We start from the raw sequence: 18,949 nt of genomic DNA on the forward strand, positions 1-18,949 counted from the left end.
TTCTCCTTTGGGCTTCTCCTTCCCACGGTGGGTACATTGTGGTTAGGGTTGGGTACCGAAACCAGGTGCTAGTACGGCACCGGTGCCTTAACACCCGGTATCTATCGGACCGAATAGTAACGGGGATTTTGGGGCCTCATTTCGGTGCTACTGAAACACCAGCGCTGCCTTTTTCCATCTAGTGGTTGTTTTTGTCATTTAGCAGCAATTTACTAGAGAAATATGTTATTACATATTTTTTCTTACATTTAATTTGGACCATATAGAAATAAACAAGCTGTTCTTAAATGTTGCTGGCTGTCTTGTTGTGCTCCCTTTTTTTTATTTAAACATATACATTTAAAAAATATCTTTTTAAAAGAACGGGTTCAGGCACCGATTCTGGTGCCTAAATGGTAAAGGGTTCTGAGGAAAGGCAGAAAACAGTCCAGCTGATCCACAATAACATACACGTTGGTCAGAAGATAGAGTTACTGCTGGTCAGCCTTCAATGAGGAGAGAAGATCAGAATATAACAACACAGCTACTAGGGCATGAGGAGGAGGAGGAGGAAACAGCTTGGCTCTGAAACATGTTCACAACGAAGCAGAGTGAATGCGCTGGTGTCTTTTAAGGCTACTACTATGAGAAAAGGTTTTCCCACATTGTTCACACCAGTACGGCTTCTCTCCAGTATGAACGCGCAGGTGAGTTTTAAGGTTACCACTCAGAGAAAAGGTTTCCCCACATTGTTCACACCAGTACGGCTTCTCTCCAGTGTGAATGCGTTGGTGAGCTTTAAGGTTACCACTCAGAGAAAAGGTTTCCCCACATTCTTCACACCAGTACGGCTTCTCTCCAGTGTGAATGCGTTGGTGAGCTTTAAGGTTACCACTCAGAGAAAAGGTTTCCCCACATTCTTCACACCAGTACGGCTTCCCTCCAGTATGAATGCGTTGATGTCTTTTCAGGGCACCCTGTTTTGTGAAAGCCGCCCCACATTGATCACAGCTGTAAGGCTTCTCTCCAGTATGAATGCGCTGGTGAGCTTTAAGGTCACAACTCTGAGAAAAAGCCGCCCCACATTGATCACAGCTGTAAGGTTTCTCTCCAGTGTGAATGCGTTGATGTCTTTTCAGGGCACCCTGTTGTGTGAAAGCCGCCCCACATTGATCACAGCTGTAAGGCTTCTCTCCAGTGTGAATGCGTTGATGTCTTTTTAGGTTACTCTGTACTGTGAAAGCTGCCCCACATTGATCACAGCTGTAAGGCTTCTCTCCAGTGTGAACTCTCTGATGAATCTTTAAATATCCTGATGTTGTGAAGGATTTGTCACAGTGCTGACAGCGGTGACGTTTGACTCCTCTTCCTCTCCGTTTCTATCAACAGAGAAAAACCAAGAGAGTGAGTTAGTGAGGTGCCATGCTGTAGAGCTCTATCTTAAACTAGAAACAACACTTAGAGCAGTGGTTCTTAACCTTGTTGGAGGTACTGACCCCCACCAGTTTCATATGCGCGTTCACCGAACCCTTCTGATGATGGCCAAGCGGGGCGTGTCATCACGAATCATATGAGTCGGGTGTGTGTCTTGACCTCCGCCGAACCCCTGAGTCTGACTCACCGAACCCCTGGGGTTCGATCGAACCCAGGTTAAGAACCCCTGACTTAGAGCATGTCTATGGAACATTGTTTGACTGACGCAATACTTTTCTTAACCCTTGAGTTGTCTTCCCGTCAAAATTGAAAATCAACACTTTTGTTGAGGCTTTGTATGAATGTTTAAAATTTTCTACAATTCTAAATTTTAACAATACATTACACCAACTTATTCACTTTTACTTTTTTACAGTTATTTTTGGAATTTATGGTCAATAAACCTCATTTATAGGAAATTATACCTAATGTTTGAGTGAGAAAAGCAGAAATTAGGAATTATTTAGAATAAATTAAAGGAATGGATGTTGATGATAATCACAGACTGGAATATGTCAACTTTTACTCAATACTATTTCAAAAACACTTCAACGTTTTCTCCAAATGCTATAAAATTGAATAAGACACCCCAAAATTAATGAAAGTAGAGATTTGTACTTGAAAAAGAGCGTTGGGTGGAATCAATCATGTTATTTTGGGTAATTAAAAAGAACATTGATGTAGGACAATGGGTCATTTTGACCCGAGGACGACATGAGGGTTAATTATCTGCCAACATCACTATTATGGAGTTGCATTATGGGAAATGTAACATTCAGTGTTGGTTAGTTAGTGATAAATAAACTACTTTTGATCAATTTATGTGTGGCCTCCATTTTGTTGCCAGCCTTTAGCCAGCTGGTAACAAATGGGGGATCATCCGGGAATTTTTGTGCCGGGAAAGTTGTAAATGTAACATTTTCCCACAGATTTTGAGCTTTCACTGGTATCTGTAGGGGTTACTGTGTTGTCTTCATGTTGCTGGAACAGCTCTACTCCAGTTAAGTAAGTTGGAACCATTGTCCCTGATAGGCATTAGCAATGAGGGGCACCAGTTGACCTTTGACCTTTTGTTTTAGGTTGTTGTTTTTGCTAAATCAAACTTGTATAGCCAGCAGTATTGTGTAAGAAAGTAATATGGTAGTGTAATGTGGTATTGTCCACACAAGCTACATTTCATCAAGCATTTCTGCTCTGGATTAAAACTGCTGAGCATCACTGACGCCTCTGAAAAACACAGGTGCATGTGTCGTGGTCATGGATGTTTAAAAAATAGCTTTGATGTACAGTTGTGTTCAAAATAATAGCATCACTAAACTCATAAATCATATTTTTTGGTAAAAGTGATATTTCTACATGGCAAATAATAATAAAAGTCCTAGAAAACCAACAGTCATGACATGCATAATGCTCATTCTGTGGAATTGAATCTGTAATTGAAAGGAGCATGTTCAAAATAATAGCAGTGTTGTGTTCAATTAGTGAGCTGATTGATTCTGTGAAGAAACAGGTGTCAGTTATGGCCCATATTTAATCTATTTACTGTATATATACATATTTAAGGAAGGAAGAACATGTTGTGTATGCTGGTTAAAGTGCATTTCACACTGAAATGTTCAGCAAAATGGCTCGGTCCAAACATTGCTCTGAGGAACAGAGGACTTTCATTAAAAGTTGATATGAGAGGGAAAGAAACGTTTAAAGAAGTGCAGAAGATTATAAGCAACTCTGCCAAAATCATTTCAAATGCCTTGATATGGCATCCAAAACCTGATCGACGTGGGAAAAAACCTAAGGACACATTGACTGGCCTACGGAGAAATGGAGCAACATTCTGGGGACTGATGAGAGGGAAACTGTTCATTTTGGGTCTAGGAGCCGCAGACAGTTTGTCCTCCGACCCCCCTGCACTGAAATCAAGCCCCAGTCCACTGTGAAGACAGTAAAGCATGGTGGTTATGGGATGTTTCTCATACTGTGGTGTTGGGCCTGTTTATCACGTACCAGGGATCGTGGATCAGTTTCAATACATCAGAATACTTGAAGAGGTTGCCTTATGCTGAAGAAGAAATGCCTTTGAAACGGGTCTTTCAACAAGACAAGGACCCAAACACACCAGGAAGGAGCAAAGTCTTGGTTCCAGATGAACCAGATTGATGTTATGGAGCAGCCAGCCCGATCCCCGGACCTCAATCCCAGAGAACACTTGTAGGGTGACATCATAAATGCTGTTTCTGAGGCCAAACCCAGTAATGCAGAGGAATTATGGGATGTAGTTCAATGGTCCTGGGCTGGGATAGAAGGTTTTGCATACAAAGATGTAATAATTGGTCGAAAGGGGGGTGTCCTAATACCCCCCCCCCCAAAAAAAATACATGCATGTCCATTGATCTGCGTTTGTATATCAACAGACAGAGTGAGTTAGTAAGGGGCCATGGTGGAGCGAGCTAAGTAAAACCAGAAGCTTCGTTCACAGCATGTCTGTGTCTAAGTTCCACTGCTGCAGAACCATGGTAACCATGGTTATGCAGCACTATCAAAGGGCCGCAGTTTAATTGACTACCGGTTTTTCTTTGAGGAATTACGGTATAATATATAAATCCTAAAAGACATTTGTGAAACCCTCTGTGTGCATTCATCAATATTGAGATTAGATTTCTGGGACTCTTCAGTCTGGAGTAACCTCTTTCCTTCACTCACCTCCTCCTCCCTGACACCTTTCCTCAAGCCCTCCTTCTTCTTCTCCTCCTCCTCCGTCTCCTTGTGTTTCTGCAGGTACTCGGTGATAAGGTCAAGGTCCAGGTTGTCTTGTGGCTCCCATGTGTTATCCTCACTGGAAAGGTGAGTGCAGACAGAAGAACATCTCCTCACACTTTGTTTTTAGACAATCCATTCTAACTCTAATTATCATTCCTATTATTCCTTTTTTTCTATTGCCATCTTGTAAGGTTATTTAAGGTTATTTGTGGGTCGGCAAAGTAGTGTCAAAATACGTGCTAATACGTGCAAAAACATGCTGACACCTATTTGCAATATGTAAATATATTATATATCTCAGGACCAAGACCACCCAGCATTAGTATTATAGACTCATACTTACTCTGAGAACCCCTTCCATTTCAGCAGAAACTCTACTCTTCCCTTCACCACTCTGCGGTCCAAAACCTTCTCCACCACATACTCCTCTTCCTCCTTTACTGCTGCAGGCTCCTCCTCCTCCTCTCCTCTTTCACTGCTGCAGCCTCATCCTCCTCTTCCTCTTTCACTGCTGCAGGCTCCTCCTCCTCTTTCTTGCCCTTCTTTCCTGCTCCGGTCGCCAGCTTGCCATCTTCTGAAGGTGCCTTTAGTAGACCCAAGGAGGGGGGGGGGGGGGGGGGGGGGGGGGGGACATGCAGAGATAATGATGCAGAAGACTAAGATCCTTTTTAAAACATAAAAGTCTGTGAAATTGCGTTCGCTAAACCCACCAGACTCCATGTAAATAATCAGTGATTTTAGCATCGTAAAATACGGCTTTCTAAAACATCTCTGAGCACCGCTGGCTCTGGCTGTCTGGAGTCTGCGTATGTAGGGTGTGCGACTATCGGCTACGTCTTGTCAGTATTTTCTTTCTTTCATTACAATTTCGGGTCTGTCAGTCACAGTGAAAACCGGGGACATTTCCGGGGACCAATCCAGCCGGGGACAGGTCGCCAAATCGGGGCCTTACCCCGGAAATCGGGGACGTCTGGTCACCCTAATTAAAAGACGACGATGGTTGTCCAGTTGTTGAAGATAAGGCTTGAAGCAAGTCTAAAATAAAACGTAAGCCGGCCACTTCTGTTGAGCACGCAGTGTTCTGAGATGATGTCGAACGACCACTAAATATGACGTCAGCATCAAACATAGACGGAGACGAAAGATCTTTGATTATGTGCCCAGACATGCCAAAGCCCATATTTAAACGGACTAACTCGAACGCAGGATATAATTTCAATCAGAATAAGTCACCTGATAGTGTGAAAAAATAATACCTAATTTAAAAAAATAATACCTCTGAGATTACATTTAAAACTTTTAATGGCCTTAAATTTGACATTTTTTATATCACATTTTAATACTTTTTAAAACCCCGCGGACACCCTGATTCATTAATATTGAGATTAGATTTCTGGGACTCTTCAGTCTGGAGTACCCTCTTTCCTTCACTCACCTCCTCTTTCCCGACACCTTTCCTCTTGCCCTCCTCCTTCTTCTCCTCCGTCTCCTTGTGTTTCTGCATGTACTCGGCGATAAGGTCCAGGTCCAGGTTGTCTTGCGGCTCCCATGTGTTATCTTCACTGGAAAGGTGAGTGCAGACAGAAGAACATCTCCTCACACTTTGTTTTTAGACAATCCATTGATCCTTTGAGGGCATGATACAATGCTGCAATCTATGCTGTAGATTATTTGCATACACACATATATACAGTGCAGGCCAAAAGTTTGAACACACCTTCTCATTCAATGCGTTTCCTTTATTTTCATGACTATTTACATTGTAGATTATCACTGAAGGCCTCACAACTATGAATGAACACATGTGGAATTATGTACTTAACAAAAAACTGTGACTGAAAACATGTCTTATATTCTAGTTTCTTCAAAGTAGGCAAGGCAAGGCAAGGCAGCTTTATTTGTATAGCACATTTCAGCAACAAGGCAATTCAAAGTGCTTTACACAAAATCAGTTAAACAGATAAACAGAAGTAAAAACAGTTAAAAATCATAAGCATTAAAACCGGTAAAACACATGAATAGACAGTTAAAAACAAAGAGAAACATAAAACACAAGAATAAAATTTACAGTGCAGCATAAGAAATTTAAAGAAATGATTAGTCATTTAAAGAAAGGCAGCATCAAATAGAAGGTCTTCAGCCTTGATTTAAAAGAACTGAGAGTAGCAGCGGATCTACAGGTTTCTGGGAGTTTATTCCAGATATGAGGAGCATAGAAACTGAACGCTGCTTCACCCTGTTTAGTTCTGACTCTGGGGACAGAAAGCAGACCTGTCCCAGATGACCTGAGAGGTCTGGGTGGTTCATAATGTAGTAGCAGATCAGAAATGTATTTTGGACCTAAACCGTTAAGTGATTTATAAACTAGCAAGAGTACTTTGAAATCAATTCTTTGAGACACAGGAAGCCAGTGTAAAGACTTCAGAACTGAAGTGATGTGATCCAGTCTCTTGGTCTTAGTGAGGACTCGAGCAGCAGCGTTCTGAATCAGCTGCAGCTGTCTGATTGATTTTTTAGGGAGACCTGTAAAGACCCCGTTACAGTAGTCAAGTCTACTGAAGATAAAGGCATGGACAAGTTTTTCCAAATCCTGTTGACACATAAGTCCTTTAACCCTTGATATATTCTTAAGGTGATAGTAGGCTGACTTTGTAATTGTCTTAATGTGGCTGTTAAAGTTCAGGTCTGAGTCCATGACTACACCAAGATTTCTGGCTTTGTCTGTTGTTTTTAACATTGTTGTTTGAAGCTGAGCGCAGACTTTTAATCGTTCCTCTCTTGCTCCAAAAACAACCACTTCAGTTTTTCCTTCATTTAATTTCAGAAAGTTCTGGCACATCCAGCCGTTAATTTGTTCGATGCACTTAGTCAGTTTTTGTATTGGACTATAGTCCCCTGGCGATAAGGTTATGTAAATTTGTGTGTCGTCCGCATAACTATGGTAACTTATTTTGTTTTTCTCCATAATCTGAGCCAGTGGAAGCATGTAGATGTTAAACAGAAGAGGCCCCAGAATGGAGCCTTGCGGAACTCCGCACGTCATATTTGTACGCTCAGATGCATAATTACCTATAGACACAAAGTAATCCCTATTCTTTAGGTAGGATTCAAACCAGTTTAGTACTAAGCCAGAAAGGCCAACGTAGTTTTCCAATCGGTCTAGTAGTATGTCGTGGTCGACCGTGTCAAATGCAGCACTGAGATCAAGTAACACTAAGACTGAAATTTTGCCATTATCTGTGTTAAGGTGGATGTCATTAAAGACTTTGACAAGAGCCGTTTCAGGGCTGTGGTGTGGTCGGAAACCCGACTGAAAGGTATCAAAACTGTTGCTTAGTGACAAGAAATGGTTGAGTTGTTGAAAGACTACTTTTTCAATGATTTTACTTAAAAACGGAAGGTTTGATATTGGCCTATAGTTGCTCATTAGTGACTTGTCTAGGTTGTTCTTTTTTAAGAGTGGCTTGATTACTGCAGTTTTCAGGGCCTGTGGAAAGATTCCTGAAAGAAGAGATGTGTTCACAATCTGTAGAAGATCAGAAGTCAAACAATTGGAAACATTTTTGAAAAGTCCCGTTGGTAGAACATCAAGGCAACAGGTCGAGGTTTTCAGATGTTGAATAATGTCCTCCAGGTTTGTATGGTTGATCGTGTGAAATTCTGTCATATTGGAACTATTTTTGCTTGAACACTGTGACAACACATATCCTGAACTTGATATGGAGGCACTGACTGTTTGTCTAATCTTTTGAATTTTGTCTTTGAAGAAGGAGGCAAAGTCATTGCAGGCCTTGGTAGATAAAAGTTCAGATGCTACTGGTACTGGAGGGTTTGTTAACCTATCAACAGTAGCAAACAAAGCACGTGAATTATTATTGTTTCTAGAGATAATATCAGAGAAAAAGGACCTTCTTGCATTCCTCAGTTCCAAATTATAAATGCGAAGTCTCTCTTTATAGGAGTTATAATGGACCAGGAGATTTGTTTTTCGCCACCTTCGTTCAGCTTTCCTACACTCTCTTTTTTCTGTTCTCACCAGTAGGACATTTCTCCATGGAGATCTTTTCTTACCAGATACAACTTTGACCTTAGTGGGAGCAATGGCATCAATAACATTTGTAATTTTACAGTTGAAATTATCTACAAGCTCAGTGACTGAGAGCCCAGAGAGGGCTGGTGTGGAGGAGAAAAGCTGTATAAATGTGTCACTGGTGTTTTCAGTGATATACCGTTTTCTGATTATCTTTGTTTGGACACTTTTGGGCACAGAGATAGAGCCGTTAAAGAAAACACAGGAATGATCTGAGAGAGCAACGTCAGTCACCACAACCTTGGAAATGTTCAGACCTTTGGAGACAATCAAGTCCAGAGTGTGCCCCTTATTGTGGGTGGGCTCCGTCACATGCTGAGTCAGTCCATAGTTCTCAAAAACACAACACAGCTCTTTGGTCCCCCTGTCCTGGGGGCTGTCAACATGAATGTTAAAATCACCCGCAATGATTACACAATCAAAGTTAATGCAGATAATAGACAGCAATTCAGTGAAGTCATCAATGAAGGTTGCAGAATATTTAGGTGGCCTGTAGATATTTAGAAACATCGCTTGAGGGGAAGATCTTAATTGAAGAGCAACATATTCAAAAGAAACAAAATTTCCATAACATATTTTCGTACAGTGGAATGAGTCATTAAACAAAATGGCGACTCCACCTCCTTTCTTATTCACTCTATTCTCACTCATAAAACTGAAGTTAGGGGGAGCTGACTCAATGAGAACAGCAGCACTGTTATTATGGTCTAACCAGGTTTCAGTTAAAAACATAAAATCTAGATTGTGCTTAGTAATAAAATCATTGATTAAAAATGATTTTCCTGCCAAAGACCTGACGTTTAGTAAGGCTAGTGTTAGTGTGTTTTCATTTTTTGGGACAGGCTGTAGCTGACGAGGAATGGATGCTAAATTTGCTAAGTTTGCAGTTAAGTGCTTATTCACCATTCTTTTCCTATTACCTATCACAACAGAAATTGAGGAATTGAATCCACAGGGCCCGGGCTTGTCTTGAAAAGAGTCATTAATATCACTAGTCCTGCAGCCAAGGCCCGGCACATATCAGATAGTGCTTGCCAGATTTTGCACACAAGCGTCCTTATCAGTCTGGGGGGAAGGAGTTTTCTGACATCCTGGTAGTGGTGCTTGGCGTTTTACTTTTGCCCGGGGTTGAGCCATGGGGTAGGAAGGGGTGTATAATTGATGGGGGAAATAAGGGAAAGGGTGTGTGGAGACATCAGTAGAGACAGCGATGAATCCTCAGAAGGTTCGGGGTTGGAAGGTTTGAGGGGTGCTGGACGGGTGAAGAGGGGAGTGGAGGTTTCGTGTCTCTGCTCTCTGGTCTCCCATGGTCAAATCTTTGCACAGGCGGGGGCTGTGCTGGATCACTGCCGCACTTTGTTGTGTCTTCCTTTTGTTTTGTGACCTTGGCAGAGGGAGCAGATGTGTAGCGCAGAAAGTAAAGCAGATTAGAGGTGAACAGCTTTACTCCTGGCTTGTTAAGGAAAGTCTATCTGCTTTAAAAAGATGTCTGCGCTCCCAGAAAATGTTTAAATTGTCAATGAACTTCAGAGAGTGGACGGTACATTCAGTTGAAAGCCATTTGTTTAGTGCCAACAGTCGGCTGAATCTCTCATCTCCTCTTCTGACTGACGGTATAGGACCACTGATAAACACATTTGCGTTTAGGGGGGTGACTGTGTCAAGCAGTTCCCTAAAGTCCAGTTTCAGCAATTCAGACTGTTGCTTTACAACATCATTTGACCCTATATGCAGAATAATGTTCTTCACAGTTGGGTGTGCTGCCACGATATCTGGGATTTTTTGGGTCAAGTCAGACACCATGTCTTTGGGAAAACATAGTATTTTGGTGTTTTTACTGTTTTTTAAATCTTTTACAGCAGAGTCACCCACAATCAGGGTTTGAGGCCCAGTTGTTAGCTTTTTACTTTTGAATTGCTCTCAGTCCTTACCCTGCTGTGTGGTGATGAGACGCAGTCCCGGTCATCAGATGACTGCCCAGCGTCCTGCAGCAGAGGAGCAAATCTGTTATCCAGTTGCACACCAGGTTGTTGGGGGGGCATTTTGTTGCTTATTTTCCCTTTTGCAGCTGTCCACGGCTGTGTCCTACTAGGTACAGGGGTTGAAGAGGCGCTCTGCCCAGATGATAGTGCAGGCCAGCCGTCATATCACAAATCTCAGGGCGCTGTGCCCGGCCCGTTAGTCGTCCTCCCATTTCCCAGGAAAATGATTTACTCTTAGGCTTCGCACCAGACGAGTTCCAGGGAGGACCGCCACTTGTTGATTTATTACCAGTTCCACCCTCCTGTTTCTTTGTAGTCTTGTTGGTGCTAATTAGCCGTGTGTTAGCATGCTTCTGTCCATTGTTATGGGTCCATGGTAAAGTGGTGTCATTTCCACAAGATCCGTTAACTTCCACGTTCACTTCTAGTAGGTGAACCTTGGTTTCCAGAAGTGCAATCTTCTGAAGGAGTTTGTAGTAGTCTTCTACGGAGAAAGGAGGCATCTTGCTGCTAATTAGCTTTAGCTACAATCACTGTAGGACAGGCTTGAGCTATTGGTAGGCCACGCTCACGCAGAAAAATTTTAAAATATGGCAATAGCCTACTATGTCTACAAAAAATGTATAGTCCAGTGTTTTTGAAGTGTCCAAGAGCCGCTGCTCATAGTTTCTCAGAGGAAAAGCACGATTATCAGCAAAAATATGCAAGCAGAAGCAGGAGCAAGCAGCAAAGCGTCTGCACTGTAAGAAGCAGGAAGCAATTTTAAATATTTAAATATTAAACAAAGATAATTGTAAAAACAATATAACTACAATATAACTACACAACAGGCTAGCAAAAATGTAAGATGAAATAAAGAAACATGTAATGTATTGTTATACAGTGTACGTAGTATAACCTATGTTGGGTATCTAAATAAACTAAGATATACTTACATGTGGCATTACCCAAGATAAAAGTGGCAAACTAGCTTACTGAAGTAAATGTAAATGTAAATGTAAATGTAAATGTATTTTATTTATATAGCACTTTACAACGACCGATAAGTGAACCAAAGTGCTTCACAACAAATAAAACCACAGATTTAAAACAACAATGCACCACTAACAAAATTACAATATCGAATGATAAAAGTAAGAAAATATAAAATAAACAAAAAATAAAAACAATACAATCAATGCAAATGTGTCATCACATTACTAAGTACCAAACGCCAATTTAAAAAGATGCGTCTTAAGTCTTGATTTAAAAGACCCAGGTCAGTAATGATACGCATCTCACTGGGTAGCTTATTCCAGAGCTTAGGTCCAGAAACCGAAAAAGCGCGGTCACCCCAGTGTTTCAGTTTTGACCTTGGCACTTCCAACATGAGTTGATTAGATGACCTCAACGTCCTACCACAATTTCGAATAATCAGCATGTCTAAAATGTAAGATGGGGCAAGGCCATTAAGAGCTTTAAAAACAAACAAAACAATTTTATACTTAATTCTAAAGTGTACCGGGAGCCAATGGAGAGAATAAAGAATCGGAGTTATGTGGTCTCGTTTTTTCGTGCCCGTTAACAGGCGGGCAGCTGCATTTTGGACAAGTTGGAGACGGTCAACAGAGGACTGGGAAACACCCATATATAGGGCATTACAGTAGTCCAGTCTAGAGCTTATTAAAGCGTGAATAGCCTTCTCAAGATCATGACGGTTTAAAAACGATTTTACCTTTGCCAGAAGGCGCAGTTTAAAAAAGCTCGATCTAACAACATTATCAATCTGTTTGTTGAATTTAAAGGAACTATCAAAAGTCACTCCTAAGTTCTTTACCGTCTGTCTGGCCGTTGGAAACCAGGGACCAAACCCGTTAGACACAGATTCTCCAAACACAATATATTCAGTTTTATCCTCATTTAAGTGCATAAAATTTTGGGCAAACCACTGCTTAATGTCCGTGATGCAGTCAACTAAGGTACCTTGTACATCACCAGGCTTCAATGGCAGATAGATTTGCAGATCATCTGCATAGCAGTGAAAAGATAGGTTGTGTCTGGCTATAATTGACCCTAGCGGTAGCATATATAATGAAAACAAAATAGGGCCAAGAATGGAGCCTTGCGGAACTCCACAGGAAAGAGAAGCACAGGAAGAAGTCAAATCCCCCATCATCACAGAGAAAGTTCTATTTGATAAGTATGACATAAACCACTTCAGTGCGGTGCCATGAATGCCAACAAACTGTTCCAGGCGTGACAGGAGGATTGTATGGTCTACCGTATCAAAGGCAGCTGTGAGGTCTAGTAGTACTAAGGCAACAGGACATTTGTTATCTACAAAGAAAGCAATATCATTATGTACCTTTAATAATGCAGACTCAGTGCTGTGATAAGACCTAAATCCAGACTGAAATTTTTCAAGGACAGAGTTGTTTTCCAGAAAGGGTTTCAACTGTAAGAAAACAACTTTTTCCAAAACTTTAGAAAGAAATGGAAGATGAGAAACAGGTCTAAAATTAGATAGCAGTGTAGAGTCAAGGTTAGGTTTTTTAAGAAGGGGCCTAACCACAGCATGTTTAAAGGCAGCTGGGACGGTTCCTAGACTAAAGACAGCTATTCATTAAATCCACAAGCCCAGGCCCGACAACATCAAAAACCAGTTTCAGGTTTCTAGTAGGCGTAATATCAAATGGACAATTTGTGGACTTCAATGATCTCACTATCTCGCTAAGGGAAGATAAAGAAACTAACTCAAACTCCTCAAACACAGCAGAATGAACTGGAGCAACAAAAAATTCCTTATTAAAACCTTTCCTAGTACTCTGCCTAACAGAGTCAACCTTATCAACAAAAAATTGAAGAAAATTTTCACAAGTGATAGTTGCAACATCAGCAAGAGCAGAAATTGGTGGGTTCACAAAAGAATTAATTGTAGCAAACAGGACCCTAGGGCAGTGACTGCTGCTAGAAATTATATCAGAAAGATACTGAGATTTTGCCTCTCGTAGGGCCCTCTGGTAATCAGCAAGACTGGCCCGCAAAAAGTCCAACGAGACATGCAGTTTATCCTTCTTCCATTTCCTTTCAGCCTGCCTACAACGTTGCCTAATGGTACGAGTATTGTCATTAATCCAGGGATCCGTTGTTAATTTAATCGATTTATGCCGAAAAGGGGCAATAGTGTCCAGAATCCCGGAGCAGGTAGAATGGAAGAAAGAGAGAATATTGTCTGGGCAGGTGGGAGAAGCCTTTCCATTCATGGCGAAAAACTCTGACTCCTTAAATGCAGCAGCGAATTCATCAGCTGTGGTTGAAGTGATGATACGACGCTGGCACGATGGAGCCAAAGACTTTCTAGCTGGAGAAGGGGCTATATATTCAAACACAATGGGAAAATGATCTGAGATGGCAGTCTCAGAGATCTCTTTAACGTCAATTAAAAGCCCAAAAGAAATAATGAGATCCAAGGTATGCCCACGACAGTGTGTAGGTTTATCCACTGATTGAGTCAAATTAAAAGTGTCTAAAAGGCTTTTAAAATCAGTGGCTAATTGATCGGACGGACAACAAACATGAACGTTAAAATCCCCACAAATCAAAAATTGATCAAATTTTGGAAAGATGTCTGCCAAAAACTCAGAAAACTCATGAATGAAGTCCTTATTATATTTGGGTGGGCGATAAACAACGGCACATAGCACAGGGCTCACAAGGTCCATCACAAATAATTGCAGCTCAAAGCTGGAGTAAGCGTTTGTAGAAAGAAGCCGGCATTTAAATCTGTCATTAAAAACAACAGCAAGACCCCCTCCACGACCAGATGATCGAGGGGAGTTAAAGTAGGAACATCCGGGTGGGAGGAGCTCTGAAAAGGCGGTGTTTTCACCTGGTTTCAGCCAGGTTTCCGTCAACAGGAGAAAATCCAGGGATTGAGAAATAAAAAAGTCATTGAGGATAAAAGTCTTATTCACAACTGACCGAGTGTTGATCAGAGCCATGCGAATTAAACTCTGGTCCACCCGTTCGGAGGCATAAGCGACCGGGCAAAGATTGTCAGGTATGCAGCCTCGTCTGGAGATCCTCTTGGGCCGGCAGCGCGGACGCGGGTACCCAACCTCGGGAATAGCCGGTATCAGCCATCGATAGCAGGGATCAGTTGTTCCTCGTAAGTAATAGCTGACACTCTCCCCGGAAGACCCAAGCGATGAGCGGAGGACGGGGCCATAAACTCTCAATCTGCAACTCAATCCACCTCTCCTTCCTCGTCGTCTGCGGCGGCTGTTGCGGACCAACCCGCTAGGGAACCGACACAGGTGGCGAGGTATGGACGCCAGCAGAGGCGGCGGTGTGTTTGGTCGTCCGTTGCTACCCTGAATCGGCAGTTTTTCCACAAAGTCACGTATGTTTAAAAGAGTGAGGCGATCATACACTAGTAACGGCGACACATCGCGAATTAAAAACAATAAAAAATAAGACAATACACAACACCGGAGACAAAGGCAGACGGCTCGCCACACACACGGGCGCCATATTATTCAAAGTATATCGTCAGTTAGGGCTGAACAATATTGTGTTTTAGCATTGACATCGCGATGTGCGCATGCGCGAAAGTCACATTGCAGGACGTTACGATGTTGACGTTAATACTTTTTTGCTGCTTGATAGAAAAGTAACCTTTCACCGTTTCTCCTTTACATGATTATTACCATCCGACCATTCCCCTTTAAGACAGGTAGCCATGTGGGCAACGTGTGGATGTGACGTTAGTCCGACGGGGTTTGGTATGGGAAGTGAGGCTCTCCGTGTGTAGAAAAGTAGCCTACCGTTGGCAACAGCTGCCTCTGACACAGTGATGTCATAGTATTTGATGGGTAGTGAGTGACGCTACAGTAGTTGGGGTTTTATGTTCTCCTCAAATACAAACTAAACCCCCTGATTAATGCAACATAATCACAACGTCTCCCGGCCATTTCCCACCGCAGAAAGCTGCAACCAGTCAGGCTAAAGCTAATATAGTTAGCTTAAAGAAACAAGCAGAAAGCTGCTACCAGCCAGGCTAAAGCTAAAATAGTTAGCTTAAAGAAACAAGCAGAAAGGCACTACCAGCCAGGCTAAAGCTAAAATAGTTAGCTTAAAGAAACAAGCAGAAAGCTGCTACCAGCCGGTCTAAAGCTAAAATAGTTAGCTTAAAGAAACAAGCAGAAAGCTGCTACCAGCCGGTCTAAAGCTAAAATAGTTAGCTTAAAGAAACAAGCAGAAAGCTGCTACCAGCCAGGCTAAAGCTAATACAACTAGCCCAAAGAAACAAGAGGCATGCAGGTCTGGTCAGTTTATCAAACCGACGAGCTGGCCTCGCTAGTCGACCACAACCTGAAATTTAGAGGAAGCAACATGCAGTCACTGTCATTCACGTTAACCTGGATTGATTATTATATGAATACAATGGTGTCATGCTAGTCAACCAGAGTATTTCTACCTGATGTCCCTCTCCAAAATCACTTCAGAAGATTAATGTTAGTCACAGCGCTTACTTGCTTTGGTGTTTGTAAAGCAATAAAGTTCAACAAAGAATATGAAGGTAAATATGGTGCAAATGTGAGAGCGCGTAGATGTGATGTGAGCACTTAGAGAATATGATTTGAGAGCTTGTAGAAAAAAATTCTGTACTTGTACTTTATTTCATTTTTTTTTCACTTCAGTCACTTTTCCACAGCGGCGAGTCTGCGCTCTCGACTTTTGCAACACTTCTTGCGATACCTTTGGTGCAAAACTAAGTTGTACCTGTGGACTTAGTCTGTGGAGCTCTGAGCCAACAGGATGGGGGGGAGGGGGCAGCAGGGTTTTTATCCCCAGATGAGGGACAACTCTGTCCGGCTTATTTATGGAGCATGAAAGCTAGCATAAGCTTACTAGCATCCAGCCTGCTTCTAAATACTGTAAATACCTTTTAATTAGCTCAACACTTTTTAACAGTTAAACTGAAACACTGGAGCTCCAGGTGCTGCAGACGCAGACGGACCGCCGTCAGTGGGGCTCGGCCAGCGAGGAAACATCGCTAGAAATCTCCACTGCCAACCTCAACGGGATCTGATCTCCAGCGGGACATGGAAAGCTCCAGACCCGATAGCAGCGGCGCAACCCCCCATGAGCCCACCGCCAGTGTTGGGGGAATAGCAAGCTAGCGTTAGCAAACTAACCAACAAGCCCGCTTAAAAAAAATAAAAATGTAATTTAAAAGGCACGCATTATACCCATTGATGGCGGTCCGTCCGTGGCTGCAAGACCTGGAGCTCACCGCCAGTGTTTCAGTTTGACTGTTTAAAGTGTTAGGATATTTAAAATGTATTTATTTATAAGCGGGGTTAGTTTGCTAACGCTAGCTTGCTAATCCACCAACACTAGTGGTGAGCGGGTCTGAAGCTATCCATGTCCGTCTGCAGCTGCAGGACCTGGAGCTCACCGCCAGTGTTTCAGTTTGACTGTTAAAAAGTGTTGAGATAATTAAAAAGTATTTGTTTGGAAGCAGGCTGGCTGCTAGTTAGCTAACGCTAGCTTCCATGCTACATAAATAAGCCGGACAGAGTTGTCCCTCACAGAAAAAAACACAGGTAAAATTAAAAAACGCTGCATAAGCTTTGCTACTGTGTGTTTATTTAAATATAGGTACACCTACATCTAGGTTGACGAGATTGCAATATAAGCCTATATATTAATATTAGGACTATATGTCAAGGGTGTATATTAGGCGGTGCAGTACAGCCCGATCCAGCAGAGGAGAGTTCTAGCCCGACCAGGCTCCTCTCTTTACATTGTAAGCCTCACTGGGTGTCCAAACTAAAATGATAAGAGGCAACTTGGTTGACTCCTTACTGATGTTTATATCTGTACTCACAATGCCCTTTTTTAAAACACCAGCCAATCACAAGTCTTACATGTGAATGATCAATGTGTGAGTAATCAGGGAGCTCAAATAAAAGATAGTTGCAAGGTCTACCAAATGTGTAACTTTACAAGCCGTAAAATGTTGGAACCTTGGTTGCCACAGATTCCCAAACCTCCCGTCAAAATGTCGATCACACATTTTCCAGCCCCTAATTGATGCTAGCAGAGCAGAGTGGCGCAGCGGAAGCAGAAGTCCAGAAGTCGATGGATCGAAACCATCCTCTGCTAATTCCTGTGTTTTGTATCAGCAGTATATTTCCAGTCTGTTGATGTTTAACAAAGCAACTGATGTTGCAAGTGTCTGAAGTGAAATGTCTCTCCACCTGCTGAAGAGTAAACTTAATGTCATGTTGAGATTATTTCATCCATAAATAAATACAGTGCTCATACACTTTTATTCCTGCTGTAACACCCATAAAAACTGGAGTGTAATACAGTAAATATACTACACTACAGGTAATAAATACTGTAAATAGAAACTGTAAAACATGTAAATTTAAAGTGCTTGTTGTGCTGTCTACCAGTCAGATTACCACAGGAGGTAATATCTTCTGCAGCTCTTTTAAAGACTCTACCATAATACCTGCTGGGGATGCCAGGTCCTCATACATGTAAAGCATGAGCTCTACCAGTGAGCTACACCCCCTGAAGATTTTGGAATTCTTTTGACTTTTTTCTGAGATCGACTCAGACTTATCTTTATTAATCCTTTTGGGATGACTCTCGCAAGGAAATTGAAATGTGTTGTTGATGGCTTTAAAACCTGTAAATGCAACTACGGTAGCTGGAAATTAAACCTGGGCAAAATGATTGCACTGCTACGATATAAATCATAGTCAGAAAGTTCCCACACCTGTTCCCTTTCTGCTGGACAATACAACGCTCACTGCAAATCTTGAAACACAGACAGATAAGAAATGGTGGAGAAAGTTGGCTTCCAGTACCTATGAAGTAACACAACAATGTCCATGAAGGCACAAGTGAAATTAGGGTTACTGTGATGTGTCATTGGTTTGCCATTATTCTGGAAGAAAACCTTTCGTCATTGGCAGGATTCGAACCTGCGTGGGGAGGCCCCAATGTATTTCTAGTCCATCGCCTTAACCACTTGGCCACAACAACCTGAAAAATACTCATACCTGTTTGCACAAATGTCTAATATTTGATCAAATCGGGTTGGGCAAGTAACCTTTCTGGTTACTTCTTGACAAATAAAGCAAGTAACCACACAATGAAAACTACTGCGATGGCTGGGAATCGAACCCAGGTCAGCTGCTTGGAAGGCAGCTATGCTCACCACTATACCACCATCGCTAGACAAGACATCTGGTGTCCTTAAACGTTGTCTTTTTCTTTTTCCTTTTTATTAAATTAAGGCATTAAGATCAATTTCCAAAAGTTAATTTTTTTGCAGAGATTGCAAAGCCAGAAATCTTGGTGAAGTCGTTGACTTAAATTTTAACAGCCACATTAAGACAATTACAAAGTCAGCCTATTATCACCTTAAGAAAATATCAAGGGTTAAAGGACGTATGTGTCAACAGGATTTGGAAAGACTTGGCTATGCTTTCATCTTCAATAACTTTTAAATCAAGGCTGAAGACCATTCTTCTTGATGTTGCCTTTCTTTAAATGGTTATTCATTTCTTTAAAGGGGTGATAGAATGGTTGTATAGAGTATATCACGCTGTTCTTTGAGGTCTCCTGATAGGGAATGTAACATTTGTTGGGCTAAAAATGTTGC

The 18,949-nt window shown here is 41.9% G+C and overlaps 1 non-coding gene across 1 annotated transcript; it reads right to left on the bottom strand.

The window, feature by feature from the left end:
- Window positions 1–18,447: 18,447 nt before the first annotated feature.
- On the bottom strand, window positions 18,448–18,519 carry trnag-ucc (transfer RNA glycine (anticodon UCC)). The gene has a single exon. It is a non-coding gene; the product is annotated as a tRNA-Gly (tRNA).
- Window positions 18,520–18,949: the final 430 nt, after the last annotated feature.

Source organism: Etheostoma spectabile, unplaced genomic scaffold (assembly GCF_008692095.1).
Source record: "Etheostoma spectabile isolate EspeVRDwgs_2016 unplaced genomic scaffold, UIUC_Espe_1.0 scaffold00019186, whole genome shotgun sequence".
Taxonomy (NCBI): Eukaryota; Metazoa; Chordata; class Actinopteri; order Perciformes; family Percidae; genus Etheostoma; species Etheostoma spectabile.